Source organism: Telmatherina bonti (genome assembly GCF_933228915.1).
Source record: "Telmatherina bonti genome assembly, chromosome: 18".
Taxonomy (NCBI): domain Eukaryota; kingdom Metazoa; phylum Chordata; class Actinopteri; order Atheriniformes; family Telmatherinidae; genus Telmatherina; species Telmatherina bonti.
Window position 1 is genome coordinate 39,616,825 of NC_136616.1, and position 20,569 is coordinate 39,637,393.

General features: G+C 52.0%; 1 protein-coding gene across 1 annotated transcript in view; it reads right to left on the bottom strand.

Annotated features, from left to right (window-relative positions):
- LOC306769335 (uncharacterized protein) overlaps window positions 1-20,569 on the bottom strand; it is a gene marked incomplete at its 5' end in the record, with an annotated part of 31,339 nt that overhangs the window by 9,848 nt on the left and 922 nt on the right. The window lies entirely within an intron of this gene.

Genomic DNA, 20,569 nt, shown 5'->3' on the forward strand with positions numbered 1-20,569 from the left:
GCTTGCGGTCTGAACGTTAGCTGCTAATGTGGGAGTTCGCGGTCTGAATGTTAGCTGATAATGAGTGAGCTCGCGATCTGAGCATTAGCTGCTAATGTGGGAGCTAGCGATCCGAGCATTACCTGCTGAGGTGGGAGCTAGCGATCCGAGCATTAGCTGGTAAGGTGGGAGCTTGCGGTCTGAACGTTAGCTGCGAACGTGGGAGATTGCGGTCTGAACGTTAGCAGCTGAAGTGGGCGCTCGCGGTCTGAATCTTCGCGACGAATGTAGGAGCTTGCGAGCTTACAGTTAGTTGCTAATGAAGGAGCTCGCTGTCTGAAACTTAGCTGCTAATGGGAGCTCGCGGTTCGAATGAAAGCTGATAATGTGGGATTTCGCGGTCTAAACATTAACTGCGAAGGTGGGAGCTCGCGGTCTGAACGTTAGCTGCTAATGTGGGAGCTCGCAGTCAGAACGTTAGCTGCTAATGAAGGAGATCGCGGTCTGAACGTTAGCTGCTAATGTGGGAGCGTGCGGTCAGAACGTTAGCTGCGAACGTGGGAGATTGCGGTCTGAATGTTAGCTGCTGAAGTGGGAGCTCGCGGTCTGAAACTTTGCGACGAATGTAGGAGCTTGCGAGCTTACAGTTAGTTGCTAATGAAGGACCTCGCGGTCTGAAACTTAGCTGCTAATGGGAGCTCGCGGTTCGAATGAAAGCTGATAATGTGGGATTTTACGGTCTAAACATTAGCTGCGAAGGTGGGAGCTCGCGGTCTGAACGTTAGCTGCTAATGTGGGAGATCGCAGTCAGAACGTTAGCTGCTAATGAAGGAGATCGCGGTCTGAACGTTAGCTGCTAATTGGGAGCTCGCGGTCTGAAGGTTAGCTGCTAATGTGGGAGCTCGCGGTCTGAACTCTAGCTGATAACGTGGGAGCTTGTGGTCTGAACTCTAGCTGATAATGTGGGAGCTTGCGGTCTGAATGTTAGCTGCTAATGTGGAAGCTTGCAGTCTGAACGTTAACTAATGATGTGGGAGCTTGCGGTCTGAACGTTAGCTGCTAATGTGGGGGCTAGCGATCCGAGCATTAGCTGCTAATGTGGGAGCTTGCGCTCTGAACGTTAGCTGCGAATGTGGGAGCTAGCGATCCGAGCATTAGCTGCTAATGTGGGAGCTAGCGATCCGAGCATTAGCTGCTGAGGTGGGAGCTAGCGATCCGAGCATTAGCTGATAATGTGGGAGCTCGCGGTCTGAACGTTAGCTGCTGATGTAGGAGCTCGCGGTCTGAACGTTAGCTGCTAATGTGGGAGCTAGCGGTCTGAACGTTAGCTTCTAATACGGGAGCTTGCGGTCTGAACGTTAGCTGATAATGTGGGAGCTCGCGGTCCGAACGTTAGCTGCTAAGGTGGGAGCTTGCGGTCTGAAAGTTAGGTGCTAAGGTGGGAGCTCGCGGTCTGAACGTTAGCTGCTAATGTGGGAGCTCGCGGTCTCAACGTTAGCTGATAATGTGGGAGCTCGCGGTCTAAACATTAGCTGCTAATGTGGGAGCTAGCGATCCGAGCATTAGCTGCTAAGGTGGGAGCTTGCGGTCTGAACTCTACCTGATAATATGGGAGCTTGCGGTCTGAACGTTAGCTGCTAATGTGGGAGTTCGCGGTCTGAATGTTAGCTGATAATGAGGGAGCTCGCGGTCTGAACGTTAGCTGCTAATGTGGGAGCTCGCGGTCTGAACTCTAGCTGATAATGTGGGAGCTTGCGGTCTGAACGTTAGCTGATAATGTGGGAGCTTGCGGTCTGAACGTTAGCTGCTAATGTGGGAGCGAACGATCCAAGCATTAGCTGCTAAGGTGGGAGCTCGCAGTCTGAACATTAGCTGCTAATGTGGGAGCTTGCGGTCTGAACGTTAGCTGCGAATGTGGGAGCTAGCGATCCGAGCATTAGCTGCTGAGGTGGGAGCTAGCGATCCGAGCATTAGCTGCTGAGGTGGGAGCTTGCGGTCTGAACGTTAGCTACTAATGTGGGATTTCGCGGTCTAAACATTAGCTGCGAAGGTGGGAGCTCGCGGTCTGAACGTTAGCTGCTAATGTGGGAGCTCGCAGTCAGAACGTTAGCTGCTAATGAAGGAGATCGCAGTCTGAACGTTAGCTGCTAATGTGTGAGCGTGCGGTCTGAACGTTAGCTGCTAATGTGGGAGCTAGCGATCCGAGCATTAACTGCTAAGGTGGGAGCTCGCGGTCTGATCGTTAGCTGCTGAAGTGGGAGCTAGCGATCCGAGCATTAGCTGCTAATGTGGGAGTTCGCGGTCTGAATGTTAGCTGATAATGAGTGAGCTCGCGATCTGAGCATTAGCTGCTAATGTGGGAGCTAGCGATCCGAGCATTAGCTGCTAATGTGGGAGCGTGCGGTCAGAACGTTAGCTGCGAACGTGGGAGATTGCGGTCTGAATGTTAGCTGCTGAAGTGGGAGCTCGCGGTCTGAAACTTTGCGACGAATGTAGGAGCTTGCGAGCTTACAGTTAGTTGCTAATGAAGGACCTCGCGGTCTGAAACTTAGCTGCTAATGGGAGCTCGCGGTTCGAATGAAAGCTGATAATGTGGGATTTTACGGTCTAAACATTAGCTGCGAAGGTGGGAGCTCGCGGTCTGAACGTTAGCTGCTAATGTGGGAGATCGCAGTCAGAACGTTAGCTGCTAATGAAGGAGATCGCGGTCTGAACGTTAGCTGCTAATTGGGAGCTCGCGGTCTGAAGGTTAGCTGCTAATGTGGGAGCTCGCGGTCTGAACTCAAGCTGATAACGTGGGAGCTTGTGGTCTGAACTCTAGCTGATAATGTGGGAGCTTGCGGTCTGAATGTTAGCTGCTAATGTGGAAGCTTGCAGTCTGAACGTTAACTAATGATGTGGGAGCTTGCGGTCTGAACGTTAGCTGCTAATGTGGGGGCTAGCGATCCGAGCATTAGCTGCTAATGTGGGAGCTTGCGCTATGAACGTTAGCTGCGAATGTGGGAGCTAGCGATCCGAGCATTAGCTGCTAATGTGGGAGCTAGCGATCCGAGCATTAGCTGCTGAGGTGGGAGCTAGCGATCCGAGCATTAGCTGATAATGTGGGAGCTCGCGGTCTGAACGTTAGCTGCTGATGTAGGAGCTCGCGGTCTGAACGTTAGCTGCTAATGTGGGAGCTAGCGGTCTGAACGTTAGCTTCTAATACGGGAGCTTGCGGTCTGAACGTTAGCTGATAATGTGGGAGCTCGCGGTCCGAACGTTAGCTGCTAAGGTGGGAGCTTGCGGTCTGAAAGTTAGGTGCTAAGGTGGGAGCTCGCGGTCTGAACGTTAGCTGCTAATGTGGGAGCTCGCGGTCTCAACGTTAGCTGATAATGTGGGAGCTCGCGGTCTAAACATTAGCTGCTAATGTGGGAGCTAGCGATCCGAGCATTAGCTGCTAAGGTGGGAGCTTGCGGTCTGAACTCTACCTGATAATATGGGAGCTTGCGGTCTGAACGTTAGCTGCTAATGTGGGAGTTCGCGGTCTGAATGTTAGCTGATAATGAGGGAGCTCGCGGTCTGAACGTTAGCTGCTAATGTGGGAGCTCGTGGTCTGAACTCTAGCTGATAATGTGGGAGCTTGCGGTCTGAACGTTAGCTGATAATGTGGGAGCTTGCGGTCTGAACGTTAGCTGCTAATGTGGGAGCGAACGATCCAAGCATTAGCTGCTAAGGTGGGAGCTCGCAGTCTGAACATTAGCTGCTAATGTGGGAGCTTGCGGTCTGAACGTTAGCTGCGAATGTGGGAGCTAGCGATCCGAGCATTAGCTGCTGAGGTGGGAGCTAGCGATCCGAGCATTAGCTGCTGAGGTGGGAGCTTGCGGTCTGAACGTTAGCTACTAATGTGGGATTTCGCGGTCTAAACATTAGCTGCGAAGGTGGGAGCTCGCGGTCTGAACGTTAGCTGCTAATGTGGGAGCTCGCAGTCAGAACGTTAGCTGCTAATGAAGGAGATCGCAGTCTGAACGTTAGCTGCTAATGTGTGAGCGTGCGGTCTGAACGTTAGCTGCTAATGTGGGAGCTAGCGATCCGAGCATTAACTGCTAAGGTGGGAGCTCGCGGTCTGATCGTTAGCTGCTGAAGTGGGAGCTAGCGATCCGAGCATTAGCTGCTAACGTGGGAGATTGTGGTCTGAACGTTAGCTGCTAATGTAGGAGCTCGCGGTCTGAACGTTAGCTGCTAATGTGGGAGCTAGCGGTCTGTACTCTATCTGATAATATGGGAGCTTGCGGTCTGAACGTTAGCTGCTAATGTGGGAGCTCGCGGTCTGAACTCTAGCTGATAATGTGTGAGCTTGCGGTCTGAATGTTAGCTGCTAATGTGGGAGCTTGCGGTCTGAACGTTAGCTGATAATGTGGGAGCTTGCGGTCTGAACGTTAGCTGCTAATGTGGGGGCTAGCGATCTGAGCATTAGCTGCTAGGGTAGGAGCTTGCGGTCTGAACGTTAGCTGCGAACGTGGGAGATTGCGGTCTGAATGTTAGCTGCTGAAGTGGGAGCTCGCGGTCTGAAACTTTGCGACGAATGTAGGAGCTTGCGAGCTTACAGTTAGTTGCTAATGAAGGACCTCGCGGTCTGAAACTTAGCTGCTAATGGGAGCTCGCGGTTCGAATGAAAGCTGATAATGTGGGATTTTGCGGTCTAAACATTAGCTGCGAAGGTGGGAGCTCGCGGTCTGAACGTTAGCTGCTAATGTGGGAGCTCGCAGTCAGAATGTTAGCTGCTAATGAAGGAGATCGCGGTCTGAACGTTAGCTGCTAATTGGGAGCTCGTGGTCTGAAGGTTAGCTGCTAATATGGAAGCTTGCGGTCTGAACGTTAGCTAATAATGTGGGATCTTGCGGTCTGAACGTTAGCTGCTAATGTGGGGGCTAGCAATCCGAGCATTAGCTGCTAAGGTGGGAGCTCGCGGTCTGAACGTTTGCTGCTAATGTGGGAGATTGCGGTCTGAACGTTAGCTGCGAATGTGGGAGCCAGCGATCCGAGCATTAGCTGCTAATGTGGGAGCTAGCGATCCGAGCATTAGCTGCTGAGGTGGGAGCTAGCGATCCGAGCATTAGCTGCTGAGGTGGGAGCTTGCGGTCTGAACATTAGCTGATAATGTGGGAGCTCGCGGTCTGAACTCTACCTGATAATATGGGAGCTTGCGGTCTGAACGTTAGCTGCTAATGTGGGAGTTCGCGGTCTGAATGTTAGCTGATAATGAGTGAGCTCGCGATCTGAGCATTAGCTGCTAATGTGGGAGCTAGCGATCCGAGCATTACCTGCTGAGGTGGGAGCTAGCGATCCGAGCATTAGCTGGTAAGGTGGGAGCTTGCGGTCTGAACGTTAGCTGCGAACGTGGGAGATTGCGGTCTGAACGTTAGCAGCTGAAGTGGGCGCTCGCGGTCTGAATCTTCGCGACGAATGTAGGAGCTTGCGAGCTTACAGTTAGTTGCTAATGAAGGAGCTCGCTGTCTGAAACTTAGCTGCTAATGGGAGCTCGCGGTTCGAATGAAAGCTGATAATGTGGGATTTCGCGGTCTAAACATTAACTGCGAAGGTGGGAGCTCGCGGTCTGAACGTTAGCTGCTAATGTGGGAGCTCGCAGTCAGAACGTTAGCTGCTAATGAAGGAGATCGCGGTCTGAACGTTAGCTGCTAATGTGGGAGCGTGCGGTCAGAACGTTAGCTGCGAACGTGGGAGATTGCGGTCTGAATGTTAGCTGCTGAAGTGGGAGCTCGCGGTCTGAAACTTTGCGACGAATGTAGGAGCTTGCGAGCTTACAGTTAGTTGCTAATGAAGGACCTCGCGGTCTGAAACTTAGCTGCTAATGGGAGCTCGCGGTTCGAATGAAAGCTGATAATGTGGGATTTTACGGTCTAAACATTAGCTGCGAAGGTGGGAGCTCGCGGTCTGAACGTTAGCTGCTAATGTGGGAGATCGCAGTCAGAACGTTAGCTGCTAATGAAGGAGATCGCGGTCTGAACGTTAGCTGCTAATTGGGAGCTCGCGGTCTGAAGGTTAGCTGCTAATGTGGGAGCTCGCGGTCTGAACTCTAGCTGATAACGTGGGAGCTTGTGGTCTGAACTCTAGCTGATAATGTGGGAGCTTGCGGTCTGAATGTTAGCTGCTAATGTGGAAGCTTGCAGTCTGAACGTTAACTAATGATGTGGGAGCTTGCGGTCTGAACGTTAGCTGCTAATGTGGGGGCTAGCGATCCGAGCATTAGCTGCTAATGTGGGAGCTTGCGCTCTGAACGTTAGCTGCGAATGTGGGAGCTAGCGATCCGAGCATTAGCTGCTAATGTGGGAGCTAGCGATCCGAGCATTAGCTGCTGAGGTGGGAGCTAGCGATCCGAGCATTAGCTGATAATGTGGGAGCTCGCGGTCTGAACGTTAGCTGCTGATGTAGGAGCTCGCGGTCTGAACGTTAGCTGCTAATGTGGGAGCTAGCGGTCTGAACGTTAGCTTCTAATACGGGAGCTTGCGGTCTGAACGTTAGCTGATAATGTGGGAGCTCGCGGTCCGAACGTTAGCTGCTAAGGTGGGAGCTTGCGGTCTGAAAGTTAGGTGCTAAGGTGGGAGCTCGCGGTCTGAACGTTAGCTGCTAATGTGGGAGCTCGCGGTCTCAACGTTAGCTGATAATGTGGGAGCTCGCGGTCTAAACATTAGCTGCTAATGTGGGAGCTAGCGATCCGAGCATTAGCTGCTAAGGTGGGAGCTTGCGGTCTGAACTCTACCTGATAATATGGGAGCTTGCGGTCTGAACGTTAGCTGCTAATGTGGGAGTTCGCGGTCTGAATGTTAGCTGATAATGAGGGAGCTCGCGGTCTGAACTCTAGCTGATAATGTGGGAGCTTGCGGTCTGAACGTTAGCTGATAATGTGGGAGCTTGCGGTCTGAACGTTAGCTGCTAATGTGGGGGCTAGCGATCCAAGCATTAGCTGGTAAGGTGGGAGCTTGCGTTCTGAACGTTAGCTGCGAACGTGGGAGATTGCGGTCTGAACGTTAGCAGCTGAAGTGGGCGCTCGCGGTCTGAATCTTCGCGACGAATGTAGGAGCTTGCGAGCTTACAGTTAGTTGCTAATGAAGGAGCTCGCTGTCTGAAACTTAGCTGCTAATGGGAGCTCGCGGTTCGAATGAAAGATGATAATGTGGGATTTCGCGGTCTAAACATTAACTGCGAAGGTGGGAGCTCGCGGTCTGAACGTTAGCTGCTAATGTGGGAGCTCGCAGTCAGAACGTTAGCTGCTAATGAAGGAGATCGCGGTCTGAACGTTAGCTGCTAATGTGGGAGCGTGCGGTCAGAACGTTAGCTGCGAACGTGGGAGCTAGCGATCCGAGCATTAGCTGCTAACGTGGGAGATTGCAGTCTGAACGTTAGCTGCTGATGTAGGAGCTCGCGGTCTGAACGTTAGCTGCTAATGTGGGAGCTAGCGGTCTGAACGTTAGCTTCTAATACGGGAGCTTGCGGTCTGAACGTTAGCTGCTAATGTGGGAGCTCGCGGTCCGAACGTTAGCTGCTAAGGTGGGAGCTTGCGGTCTGAAAGTTAGCTGCTAAGGTGGGAGCTCGCGGTCTGAACGTTAGCTGCTAATGTGGGAGCTCGCGGTCTGAACGTTAGCTGATAATGTGGGAGCTCGCGGTCTGAACATTAGCTGCTAATGTGGGACCTTGCGGTCTGAACGTTAGCTGCTAATGTGGGAGCTAGCGATCCGAGCATTAGCTGCTAAGGTGGGAGCTTGCGGTCTGAAAGTTAGCTGCTAAGGTGGGAGCTTGCGGTCTGAACGTTAGCTGCTGAAGTGGGAGCTCACGGTCATAAACTGAGCGACGAATGTAGGAGCTTACGAGCTTACATTTAATTGCTAATGAAGGAGCTCGCTGTCTGAAACTTGGGTGCTAATGGGAGCTCGCGGTTTGAATGAAAGCTGATAATGTGGGAGCTTGCGGTCTGAACGTTAGCTGATAATGTGGGAGCTCGCGGTCTAAACATTAGCTGCTAATGTGGGAGCTTGCGGTCTGAACGTTAGCTGCTAATGTGGGAGCTAGCGATCCGAGCATTAGCTGCTAAGGTGGGAGCTTGCGGTCTGAAAGTTAGCTGCTAAGGTGGGAGCTTGCGGTCTGAACGTTAGCTGCTAATGTGGGAGCTCGCGGTCTGAACGTTAGCTGATAATGTGGGAGCTCGCGGTCTAAACATTGGCTGCTAATGTGGGACCTTGCGGTCTGAACGTTAGCTGCTAATGTGGGACCTTGCGGTCTGAACGTTAGCTGCTAATGTGGGAGCTAGCGATCCGAGCATCAGCTGCTAAGGTGGGAGCATGCGGTCTGAAAGTTAGCTGCTAAGGTGGGAGCTTGCGGTCTGAACGTTAGCTGCTGAAGTGGGAGCTCAAGGTCATAAACTGAGCGACGAATGTAGGAGCTTACGAGCTTACATTTAATTGCTAATGAAGGAGCTCGCTGTCTGAAACTTAGCTGCTAATGGGAGCTCGCGGTTTGAATGAAAGCTGATAATGTGGGATTTCGCGGTCTAATTATTAGCTGTTAAGGTGGGAGGTTGCGGTCTGAACGTTATCTGCTAATGTGGGAGTTCGCGGTCTGAACGCTAACTGCTAATGTGGGAGCTCGCGGTCCAAACATTAGCGGATAAAGAAGGAGCTGCTGATCTGAACATTAGCTGATAATGTGGGAGCTCGTGGTCAGAACGCTAGCTGCTAATGAAGGAGCTCACGGTCTGAACGTTAGCTGCTAATGTAGGAGCTCGCAGTCTGAACGTTATCTGCTAATGTGGGAGCTCGCGGTCTGACCATTAGCTGCTAATGTGGGAGCTCGCGGTCTGAACATTAGCTGCTAATGTGGGAGCTCGCGGTCTGAACATTAGCTGCTAAAGTGGGAGCTCGCGGTCTGAACGTTAGCTGCTAATGTGGGAGTTCGCGGTCTGAATGTTAGCTGCGAATGAGGGAGCTCGCGGTCTGAACGTTAGCTGATAATGTGGGAGCTCGCGGTCTGAACTCTAGCTGATAATGTGGGAGCTTGCGGCCTGAATGTTAGCTGCTAATGTGGGAGCTCGCGGTCTGAACGCTAGCTGCTAATGTGGGAGCTAGCGGTCCAAACATTAGCGGATAAAGAAGGAGCTGCTGATCTGAACATTAGCTGATAATGTGGGAGCTCGCGGTCAGAACGTTAGCTGCTAATGAAGGAGCTCGCGGTCCGAACGGTACCTGCTAATGTAGGAGCTCGCGGTGTGAACGTTATCTGCTAAGGTGGGAGCTTGCGGTCTGAACGTTAGCTGCGAACGTGGGAGATTGCGGTCTGAACGTTAGCTGCTGAAGTGGGAGCTCGCAGTCTGAAACTTAGCGACGAATGTAGGAGCTTGCGAGCTTACAGTTAGTTGCTAATGAAGGATCTCGCTGTCTGAAACTTAGCTGCTAATGTGAGCTCGCGGTTCGAATGAAAGCTGATAATGTGGGATTTCGCGGTCTAAACATTAGCTGCGAAGGTGGGAGCTCGCAGTCTGAACGTTAGCTGCTAATGTGGGAGCTTGCGGTCTGAACGTTAGCTGCTAATGTGGGGGCTAGCGATCCAAACATTAGCTGCTAAGGTGGGAGCTTGCGGTCTGAACGTTAGCTGATAATGTGGGAGCGTGTGGTCTGAACATTAGCTGCTAATGTGGGAGCTCGCGGTCTGAACATTAGCTGCTAATGTGGGACCTTGCGGTCTGAACGTTAGCTGCTAATGTGGGAGCTAGCGATCCGAGCATTAGCTGCTAAGGTGGGAGCTTGCGGTCTGAACGTTAGCTGCTAATGTGGGAGCTCGCGGTCTGAACGTTAGCTGCTAATGTGGGAGCTAGCGATCCGAGCATTAGCTGCTAAGGTGGGAGCTTGCGGTCTGAAAGTTAGCTGCTAAGGTGGGACCTTGCGGTCTGAACATTAGCTGCTAATGTGGGACCTTGCGGTCTGAACGTTAGCTGCTAATGTGGGAGCTAGCGATCCGAGCATTAGCTGCTAAGGTGGGAGCTTGCGGTCTGAAAGTTAGCTGCTAAGGTGGGAGCTTGCGGTCTGAACGTTAGCTGCTGAAGTGGGAGCTCACGGTCATAAACTGAGCGACGAATGTAGGAGCTTACGAGCTTACATTTAATTGCTAATGAAGGAGCTCGCTGTCTGAAACTTGGGTGCTAATGGGAGCTCGCGGTTTGAATGAAAGCTGATAATGTGGGAGCTTGCGGTCTGAACGTTAGCTCCTAATGTGGGAGCTCGCGGTCTGAACATTAGCTGATAATGTGGGAGCTCGCGGTCTAAACATTAGCTGCTAATGTGGGAGCTTGCGGTCTGAACGTTAGCTGCTAATGTGGGAGCAAGCGATCCGAGCATTAGCTGCTAAGGTGGGACCTTGCGGTCTGAAAGTTAGCTGCTAAGGTGGGAGCTTGCGGTCTGAACGTTAGCTGCTAATGTGGGAGCTCGCGGTCTGAACGTTAGCTGATAATGTGGGAGCTCGCGGTCTAAACATTGGCTGCTAATGTGGGACCTTGCGGTCTGAACGTTAGCTGCTAATGTGGGACCTTGCGGTCTGAACGTTAGCTGCTAATGTGGGAGCTAGCGATCCGAGCATCAGCTGCTAAGGTGGGAGCATGCGGTCTGAAAGTTAGCTGCTAAGGTGGGAGCTTGCGGTCTGAACGTTAGCTGCTGAAGTGGGAGCTCACGGTCATAAACTGAGCGACGAATGTAGGAGCTTACGAGCTTACATTTAATTGCTAATGAAGGAGCTCGCTGTCTGAAACTTAGCTGCTAATGGGAGCTCGCGGTTTGAATGAAAGCTGATAATGTGGGATTTCGCGGTCTAATTATTAGCTGTTAAGGTGGGAGGTTGCGGTCTGAACGTTATCTGCTAATGTGGGAGCTCGCGGTCTGAACGCTAACTGCTAATGTGGGAGCTAGCGGTCAAAACATTAGCGGATAAAGAAGGAGCTGCTGATCTGAACATTAGCTGATAATGTGGGAGCTCGCGGTCAGAACGCTAGCTGCTAATGAAGCAGCTCACGGTCTGAACGTTAGCTGCTAATGTAGGAGCTCGCGGTCTGAACGTTATCTGCTAATGTGGGAGCTCGCGGTCTGACCATTAGCTGCTAATGTGGGAGCTCGCGGTCTGAACATTAGCTGCTAATGTGGGAGCTCGCGGTCTGAACATTAGCTGCTAATGTGGGAGCTCGCGGTCTGAACGTTAGCTGCATATGAGGGAGCTCGCGGTCCGAACGTTAGCTGCTAATGTGGGAGCTTGCGGTCTGAACTCTAGCTGATAATATGGGAGCTTGCGGTCTGAACGTTAGCTGCTAATGTGGGAGTTCGCGGTCTGAATGTTAGCTGCGAATGAGGGAGCTCGCGGTCTGAACGTTAGCTGATAATGTGGGAGCTCGCGGTCTGAACATTAGCTGCTAATGTGGGAGCTCGCGGTCTGAACATTAGCTGCTAATGTGGGAGCTCGCGGTCTGAACTTTAGCTGCATATGAGGGAGCTCGCGGTCCGAACGTTAGCTGCTAATGTGGGAGCTTGCGGTCTGAACTCTAGCTGATAATATGGGAGCTTGCGGTCTGAACGTTAGCTGCTAATGTGGGAGTTCGCGGTCTGAATGTTAGCTGCGAATGAGGGAGCTCGCGGTCTGAACGTTAGCTGATAATGTGGGAGCTTGCGGTCTGAACTCTAGCTGATAATATGGGAGCTTGCGGTCTGAACGTTAGCTGCTAATGTGGGAGTTCGCGGTCTGAATGTTAGCTGCGAATGAGGGAGCTCGCGGTCTGAACGTTAGCTGATAATGTGGGAGCTCGCGGTCTGAACTCTAGCTGATAATGTGGGAGCTTGCGGCCTGAATGTTAGCTGCTAATGTGGGAGCTCGCGGTCTGAACGCTAGCTGCTAATGTGGGAGCTAGCGGTCCAAACATTAGCGGATAAAGAAGGAGCTGCTGATCTGAACATTAGCTGATAATGTGGGAGCTCGCGGTCAGAACGTTAGCTGCTAATGAAGGAGCTCGCGGTCCGAACGTTACCTGCTAATGTAGGAGCTCGCGGTGTGAACGTTATCTGCTAAGGTGGGAGCTTGCGGTCTGAACGTTAGCTGCGAACGTGGGAGATTGCGGTCTGAACGTTAGCTGCTGAAGTGGGAGCTCGGGGTCTGAAACTTAGCGACGAATGTAGGAGCTTGCGAGCTTACAGTTAGTTGCTAATGAAGGATCTCGCTGTCTGAAACTTAGCTGCTAATGTGAGCTCGCGGTTCGAATGAAAGATGATAATGTGGGATTTCGCGGTCTAAACATTAGCTGCGAAGGTGGGACCTCGCGGTCTGAACGTTAGCTGCTAATGTGGGAGATCGCGGTCTGAACGTTAGCTGCTAATGTGGGAGCTCGCGGTCTGAAGGTTAGCTGCTAATGTGGGAGCTCGCGGTCTGAACTCTAGCTGATAATGTGGGAGCTTGTGGTCTGAACTCTAGCTGATAATGTGGGAGCTTGCGGTCTGAATGTTAGCTGCTAATGTGGAAGCTTGCGGTCTGAACGTTAGCTGATAATGTGGGAGCTTGCGGTCTGAACGTTAGCTAATAATGTGGGGGCTAGCGATCCGAGCATTAGCTGCTAAGGTGGGAGCTTGCGGTCTGAACGTTAGCTGATAATGTGGGAGCTTGTGGTCTGAACATTAGCTGCTAATGTGGGAGCTCGCGGTCTGAACATTAGCTGCTAATGTGGGAGCTCGCGGTCTGAACGTTAGCTGCAAATGAGGGAGCTCGCGGTCCGAACGTTAGCTGCTAATGTGGGAGCTCGCGGTCTGAACTCTAGCTGATAATATGGGAGCTTGCGGTCTGAACGTTAGCTGCTAATGTGGGAGTTCGCGGTCTGAATGTTAGCTGCGAATGAGGTAGCTCGCGGTCTGAACGTTAGCTGCTAATGTGGGAGCTCGCGGTCTGAACGCTAGCTGCTAATGTGGGAGCTCGCGGTCTGAACGCTAGCTGCTAATGTGGGAGCTAGCGGTCCAAACATTAGCGGATAAAGAAGGAGCTGCTGATCTGAACATTAGCTGATAATGTGGGAGCTCGCGGTCAGAACGTTAGCTGCTAATGAAGGAGCTCGCGGTCCGAACGTTACCTGCTAATGTAGGAGCTCGCGGTGTGAACGTTATCTGCTAAGGTGGGAGCTTACGGTCTGAACGTTAGCTGCGAACGTGGGAGATTGCGGTCTGAACGTTAGCTGCTGAAGTGGGAGCTCGCGGTCTGAAACTTAGCGACGAATGTAGGAGCTTGCGAGCTTACAGTTAGTTGCTAATGAAGGATCTCGCTGTCTGAAACTTAGCTGCTAATGTGAGCTCGCGGTTCGAATGAAAGATGATAATGTGGGATTTCGCGGTCTAAACATTAGCTGCGAAGGTGGGACCTCGCGGTCTGAACGTTAGCTGCTAATGTGGGAGATCGCGGTCTGAACGTTAGCTGCTAATGTGGGAGCTCGCGGTCTGAAGGTTAGCTGCTAATGTGGGAGCTCGCGGTCTGAACTCTAGCTGATAATGTGGGAGCTTGTGGTCTGAACTCTAGCTGATAATGTGGGAGCTTGCGGTCTGAATGTTAGCTGCTAATGTGGAAGCTTGCGGTCTGAACGTTAGCTGATAATGTGGGAGCTTGCGGTCTGAACGTTAGCTAATAATGTGGGGGCTAGCGATCCGAGCATTAGCTGCTAAGGTGGGAGCTTGCGGTCTGAACGTTAGCTGATAATGTGGGAGCTTGTGGTCTGAACATTAGCTGCTAATGTGGGAGCTCGCGGTCTGAACATTAGCTGCTAATGTGGGAGCTCGCGGTCTGAACGTTAGCTGCAAATGAGGGAGCTCGCGGTCCGAACGTTAGCTGCTAATGTGGGAGCTCGCGGTCTGAACTCTAGCTGATAATATGGGAGCTTGCGGTCTGAACGTTAGCTGCTAATGTGGGAGTTCGCGGTCTGAATGTTAGCTGCGAATGAGGGAGCTCGCGGTCTGAACGTTAGCTGCTAATGTGGGAGCTCGCGGTCTGAACGCTAGCTGCTAATGTGGGAGCTAGCGGTCCAAACATTAGCGGATAAAGAAGGAGCTGCTGATCTGAACATTAGCTGATAATGTGGGAGCTCGCGGTCAGAACGTTAGCTGCTAATGAAGGAGCTCGCGGTCCGAACGTTACCTGCTAATGTAGGAGCTCGCGGTGTGAACGTTATCTGCTAAGGTGGGAGCTTGCGGTCTGAACGTTAGCTGCGAACGTGGGAGATTGCGGTCTGAACGTTAGCTGCTGAAGTGGGAGCTCGCGGTCTGAAACTTAGCGACGAATGTAGGAGCTTGCGAGCTTACAGTTAGTTGCTAATGAAGGATCTCGCTGTCTGAAACTTAGCTGCTAATGTGAGCTCGCGGTTCGAATGAAAGATGATAATGTGGGATTTCGCGGTCTAAACATTAGCTGCGAAGGTGGGACCTCGCGGTCTGAACGTTAGCTGCTAATGTGGGAGATCGCGGTCTGAACGTTAGCTGCTAATGTGGGAGCTCGCGGTCTGAAGGTTAGCTGCTAATGTGGGAGCTCGCGGTCTGAACTCTAGCTGATAATGTGGGAGCTTGTGGTCTGAACTCTAGCTGATAATGTGGGAGCTTGCGGTCTGAATGTTAGCTGCTAATGTGGAAGCTTGCGGTCTGAACGTTAGCTGATAATGTGGGAGCTTGCGGTCTGAACGTTAGCTAATAATGTGGGGGCTAGCGATCCGAGCATTAGCTGCTAAGGTGGGAGCTTGCGGTCTGAACGTTAGCTGATAATGTGGGAGCTTGTGGTCTGAACATTAGCTGCTAATGTGGGAGCTCGCGGTCTGAACATTAGCTGCTAATGTGGGAGCTCGCGGTCTGAACGTTAGCTGCAAATGAGGGAGCTCGCGGTCCGAACGTTAGCTGCTAATGTGGGAGCTCGCGGTCTGAACTCTAGCTGATAATATGGGAGCTTGCGGTCTGAACGTTAGCTGCTAATGTGGGAGTTCGCGGTCTGAATGTTAGCTGCGAATGAGGGAGCTCGCGGTCTGAACGTTAGCTGCTAATGTGGGAGCTCGCGGTCTGAACGCTAGCTGCTAATGTGGGAGCTAGCGGTCCAAACATTAGCGGATAAAGAAGGAGCTGCTGATCTGAACATTAGCTGATAATGTGGGAGCTCGCGGTCAGAACGTTAGCTGCTAATGAAGGAGCTCGCGGTCCGAACGTTACCTGCTAATGTAGGAGCTCGCGGTGTGAACGTTATCTGCTAAGGTGGGAGCTTGCGGTCTGAACGTTAGCTGCGAACGTGGGAGATTGCGGTCTGAACGTTAGCTGCTGAAGTGGGAGCTCGCGGTCTGAAACTTAGCGACGAATGTAGGAGCTTGCGAGCTTACAGTTAGTTGCTAATGAAGGATCTCGCTGTCTGAAACTTAGCTGCTAATGTGAGCTCGCGGTTCGAATGAAAGATGATAATGTGGGATTTCGCGGTCTAAACATTAGCTGCGAAGGTGGGACCTCGCGGTCTGAACGTTAGCTGCTAATGTGGGAGATCGCGGTCTGAACGTTAGCTGCTAACGTGGGAGCTCGCGGTCTGAAGGTTAGCTGCTAATGTGGGAGCTCGCGGTCTGAACTCTAGCTGATAATGTGGGAGCTTGTGGTCTGAACTCTAGCTGATAATGTGGGAGCTTGCGGTCTGAATGTTAGCTGCTAATGTGGAAGCTTGCGGTCTGAACGTTAGCTGATAATGTGGGAGCTTGCGGTCTGAACGTTAGCTAATAATGTGGGGGCTAGCGATCCGAGCATTAGCTGCTAAGGTGGGAGCTTGCGGTCTGAACGTTAGCTGATAATGTGGGAGCTTGTGGTCTGAACATTAGCTGCTAATGTGGGAGCTCGCGGTCTGAACATTAGCTGCTAATGTGGGAGCTCGCGGTCTGAACGTTAGCTGCAAATGAGGGAGCTCGCGGTCCGAACGTTAGCTGCTAATGTGGGAGCTCGCGGTCTGAACTCTAGCTGATAATATGGGAGCTTGCGGTCTGAACGTTAGCTGCTAATGTGGGAGTTCGCGGTCTGAATGTTAGCTGCGAATGAGGGAGCTCGCGGTCTGAACGTTAGCTGCTAATGTGGGAGCTCGCGGTCTGAACGCTAGCTGCTAATGTGGGAGCTAGCGGTCCAAACATTAGCGGATAAAGAAGGAGCTGCTGATCTGAACATTAGCTGATAATGTGGGAGCTCGCGGTCAGAACGTTAGCTGCTAATGAAGGAGCTCGCGGTCCGAACGTTACCTGCTAATGTAGGAGCTCGCGGTGTGAACGTTATCTGCTAAGGTGGGAGCTTGCGGTCTGAACGTTAGCTGCGAACGTGGGAGATTGCGGTCTGAACGTTAGCTGCTGAAGTGGGAGCTCGCGGTCTGAAACTTAGCGACGAATGTAGGAGCTTGCGAGCTTACAGTTAGTTGCTAATGAAGGATCTCGCTGTCTGAAACTTAGCTGCTAATGTGAGCTCGCGGTTCGAATGAAAGATGATAATGTGGGATTTCGCGGTCTAAACATTAGCTGCGAAGGTGGGACCTCGCGGTCTGAACGTTAGCTGCTAATGTGGGAGATCGCGGTCTGAACGTTAGCTGCTAATGTGGGAGCTCGCGGTCTGAAGGTTAGCTGCTAATGTGGGAGCTCGCGGTCTGAACTCTAGCTGATAATGTGGGAGCTTGTGGTCTGAACTCTAGCTGATAATGTGGGAGCTTGCGGTCTGAATGTTAGCTGCTAATGTGGAAGCTTGCGGTCTGAACGTTAGCTGATAATGTGGGAGCTTGCGGTCTGAACGTTAGCTAATAATGTGGGGGCTAGCGATCCGAGCATTAGCTGCTAAGGTGGGAGCTTGCGGTCTGAACGTTAGCTGATAATGTGGGAGCTTGTGGTCTGAACATTAGCTGCTAATGTGGGAGCTCGCGGTCTGAACATTAGCTGCTAATGTGGGAGCTCGCGGTCTGAACGTTAGCTGCAAATGAGGGAGCTCGCGGTCCGAACGTTAGCTGCTAATGTGGGAGCTCGCGGTCTGAACTCTAGCTGATAATATGGGAGCTTGCGGTCTGAACGTTAGCTGCTAATGTGGGAGTTCGCGGTCTGAATGTTAGCTGCGAATGAGGGAGCTCGCGGTCTGAACGTTAGCTGCTAATGTGGGAGCTCGCGGTCTGAACGCTAGCTGCTAATGTGGGAGCTAGCGGTCCAAACATTAGCGGATAAAGAAGGAGCTGCTGATCTGAACATTAGCTGATAATGTGGGAGCTCGCGGTCAGAACGTTAGCTGCTAATGAAGGAGCTCGCGGTCCGAACGTTACCTGCTAATGTAGGAGCTCGCGGTGTGAACGTTATCTGCTAAGGTGGGAGCTTGCGGTCTGAACGTTAGCTGCGAACGTGGGAGATTGCGGTCTGAACGTTAGCTGCTGAAGTGGGAGCTCGCGGTCTGAAACTTAGCGACGAATGTAGGAGCTTGCGAGCTTACAGTTAGTTGCTAATGAAGGATCTCGCTGTCTGAAACTTAGCTGCTAATGTGAGCTCGCGGTTCGAATGAAAGATGATAATGTGGGATTTCGCGGTCTAAACATTAGCTGCGAAGGTGGGACCTCGCGGTCTGAACGTTAGCTGCTAATGTGGGAGATCGCGGTCTGAACGTTAGCTGCTAACGTGGGAGCTCGCGGTCTGAAGGTTAGCTGCTAATGTGGGAGCTCGCGGTCTGAACTCTAGCTGATAATGTGGGAGCTTGTGGTCTGAACTCTAGCTGATAATGTGGGAGCTTGCGGTCTGAACGTTAGCTGATAATGTGGGAGCTTGCGGTCTGAACGTTAGCTGATAATGTGGGAGCTTGCGGTCTGAACGTTAGCTGCTAATGTGGGGGCTAGCAATCCGAGCATTAGCTGCTAGGGTGGGAGCTTGCGGTCTGAACGTTAGCTGCGAACGTGGGAGATTGCGGTCTGAATGTTAGCTGCTGAAGTGGGAGCTGAAACTTGCGACGAATGTAGGAGCTTGCGAGCTTACAGTTAGTTGCTAATGAAGGACCTCGCGGTCTGAAACTTAGCTGCTAATGGGAGCTCGCGGTTCAAATGAAAGCTGATAATGTGGGATTTTGCGGTCTAAACATTAGCTGCAAAGGTGGGAGCTCGCGGTCTGAACGTTAGCTGCTAATGTGGGAGCTCGCAGTCAGAACGTTAGCTGCAAATGAAGGAGATCGCGGTCTAAACGTTAGCTGCTAATTGGGAGCTCGCGGTCTGAAGGTTAGCTGCTAATGTGGAAGCTTGCGGTCTGAACGTTAGCTAATAATGTGGGAGCTTGCGGTCTGAACGTTAGCTGCTAATGTGGGGGCTAGCGATCCGAGCATTAGCTGCTAAGGTGGGAGCTCGCGGTCTGAACGTTAGCTGCTAATGTGGGAGCTTGCGGTCTGAACGTTAGCTGCGAATGTGGGAGCTAGCGATCCGAGCATTAGCTGCTAATGTGGGAGCTAGCGATCCGAGCATTAGCTGCTGAGGTGGGAGCTTGCGGTCTGAACATTAGCTGATAATGTGGGAGCTCGCGGTCTGAACTCTACCTTATAATATGGGAGCTTGCGGTCTGAACGTTAGCTGCTAATGTGGGAGTTCGCGGTCTGAATGTTAGCTGATAATGAGTGAGCTCGCGGTCTGAACGTTAGCTGCTAATGTGGGAGCTCGCGGTCTGAACTCTAGCTGATAATGTGGGAGCTTGCGGTCTGAACGTTAGCTGATAATGTGGGAGCTTGCGGTCTGAACGTTAGCTGCTAATGTGGGGGCTAGCGATCCGAGCATTAGCTGGTAAGGTGGGAGCTCGCGGTCTGAACGTTAGCTGCTAATGTGGGAGCTCGCAGTCAGAACGTTAGCTGCTAATGAAGGAGATCGCGGTCTGAACGTTAGCTGCTAATGTGGGAGCGTGCGGTCAGAACGTTAGCTGCTAATGTGGGAGCTAGCGATCCGAGCATTAGCTGCTAACGTGGGAGATTGCGGTCTGAACGTTAGCTGCTGATGTAGGAGCTCGCGGTCTGAACGTTAGCTGCTAATGTGGGAGCTAGCGGTCTGAACGTTAGCTTCTAATACGGGAGCTCGCTGTCTGAACGTTAGCTGCTACCGTGGGAACTCGCGGTCTGAACTCTAGCTGATAATGTGGGAGCTTGTGGTCTCAACGTTAGCTGCTAATGTGGGAGCTTGCGGTCTGAACGTTTGCTGCTAATGTGCGAGCTCGCAGTCTGAACGTTAGTTGCTAATGTGGGAGCTAGCGATCCGAGCATTAGCCGCTAAGGTGGGAGCTTGCGGTCTTAACGTTAGCTGATAATGTGGGAGCTCGCGGTCTGAACGTTAGCTGATAATGTGGGAGCTTGCGGTCTGAACGTTAGCTGCTAATGTGGGAACTAGTGATCCGAGCATTAGCTGCTAATGTGGGAGCTCAGGGTCTGAACGCTAGCTGCTAATGTGGGAGCTAGCGGTCTGAACGTTAGCTGCTAATTTGGGAGCTAGCGGTCTGAACGTTAGCTGATAAAGAAGGAGTTGCTGATCTGAACGTTAGCTGATAATGTGGGAGTTCGCGCTTTGAATGTAAGCTGAAAATGTGGGAGCTCGCAGTCAGAACGTTAGCTGCTAATGAAGGAGAACGCGGTCTGAGGGTTAGCTGATAATGTGGGAGCTCGCGGTCTGAACGTTAGCTGCTAATGTGGGAGTTCGTGGTCTGAATGTTAGCTGCGAATGAGGGAGCTCGCGGTCTGAACGTTAGCTGATAATCAGGGAGCTCGCGGTCTGAACGTTAGCTGCCAATGTGGGAGCTCGCGGTCTGATCTCTAGCTGATAATGTGGGAGCTTGCGGTCTGAACATTAGCTGCTAATGTGGGAGCTCGCAGTCTGAATGTTAGCTGCTAATGCGGGTGCTCGCGGTTTTAACGTTAGCTGATAATGTGGGAGCTCGCGATCTGAACGTAGCTGATAATTTGGGAGCTCACGGTCTGAAAGTTAGCTGATATTGTGGGAGCTTGCTGTCTGAACGTTAGCTGCTAATGTGGGAGCTCGCGGTCCGAACGTTAGCTGCTAATGTGGAAGCTCGCGGTCTGAAGGTTAACTGATATTGTGGGAGATTGCGGTCTGAACGTTAGCTGATAATGTGGGAGCTCGCGGTCTGAACGTTAGCTGCTAATGTGGGAGCTCGCGGTCTAAACATTAGCTGCTAATTTGGGAGCTTGCGGTCTGAACGTTAGCTGCTAATGTGGGAGCTCGCGGTCTGAACATTAGCTGATCATGAAGGAGCTCATGTTCGGAAACTTAGCTGTTCATGGGAGCTCGCGGTTTGAATGTAAGCTGATAGTGTGGGATTTCGCATTCTAAACATCAGCTGATAATGAAGGAGCTTGCGATCTGAACGTTAGCTGATAACGTGGGAGTCCACGGTCTGAACGTTAACTGACAATGTGGGAGCTTGCGATCTGAACGTTAGCTGCTAATGTGGGAGCTCGCGGTCTGAATGTTAGCTGCGAATGAGGGAGCTCGTGGTCTGAACGTTAGCTGCTAATGAAGGAGCTCGCGGTCTAAACCGCAG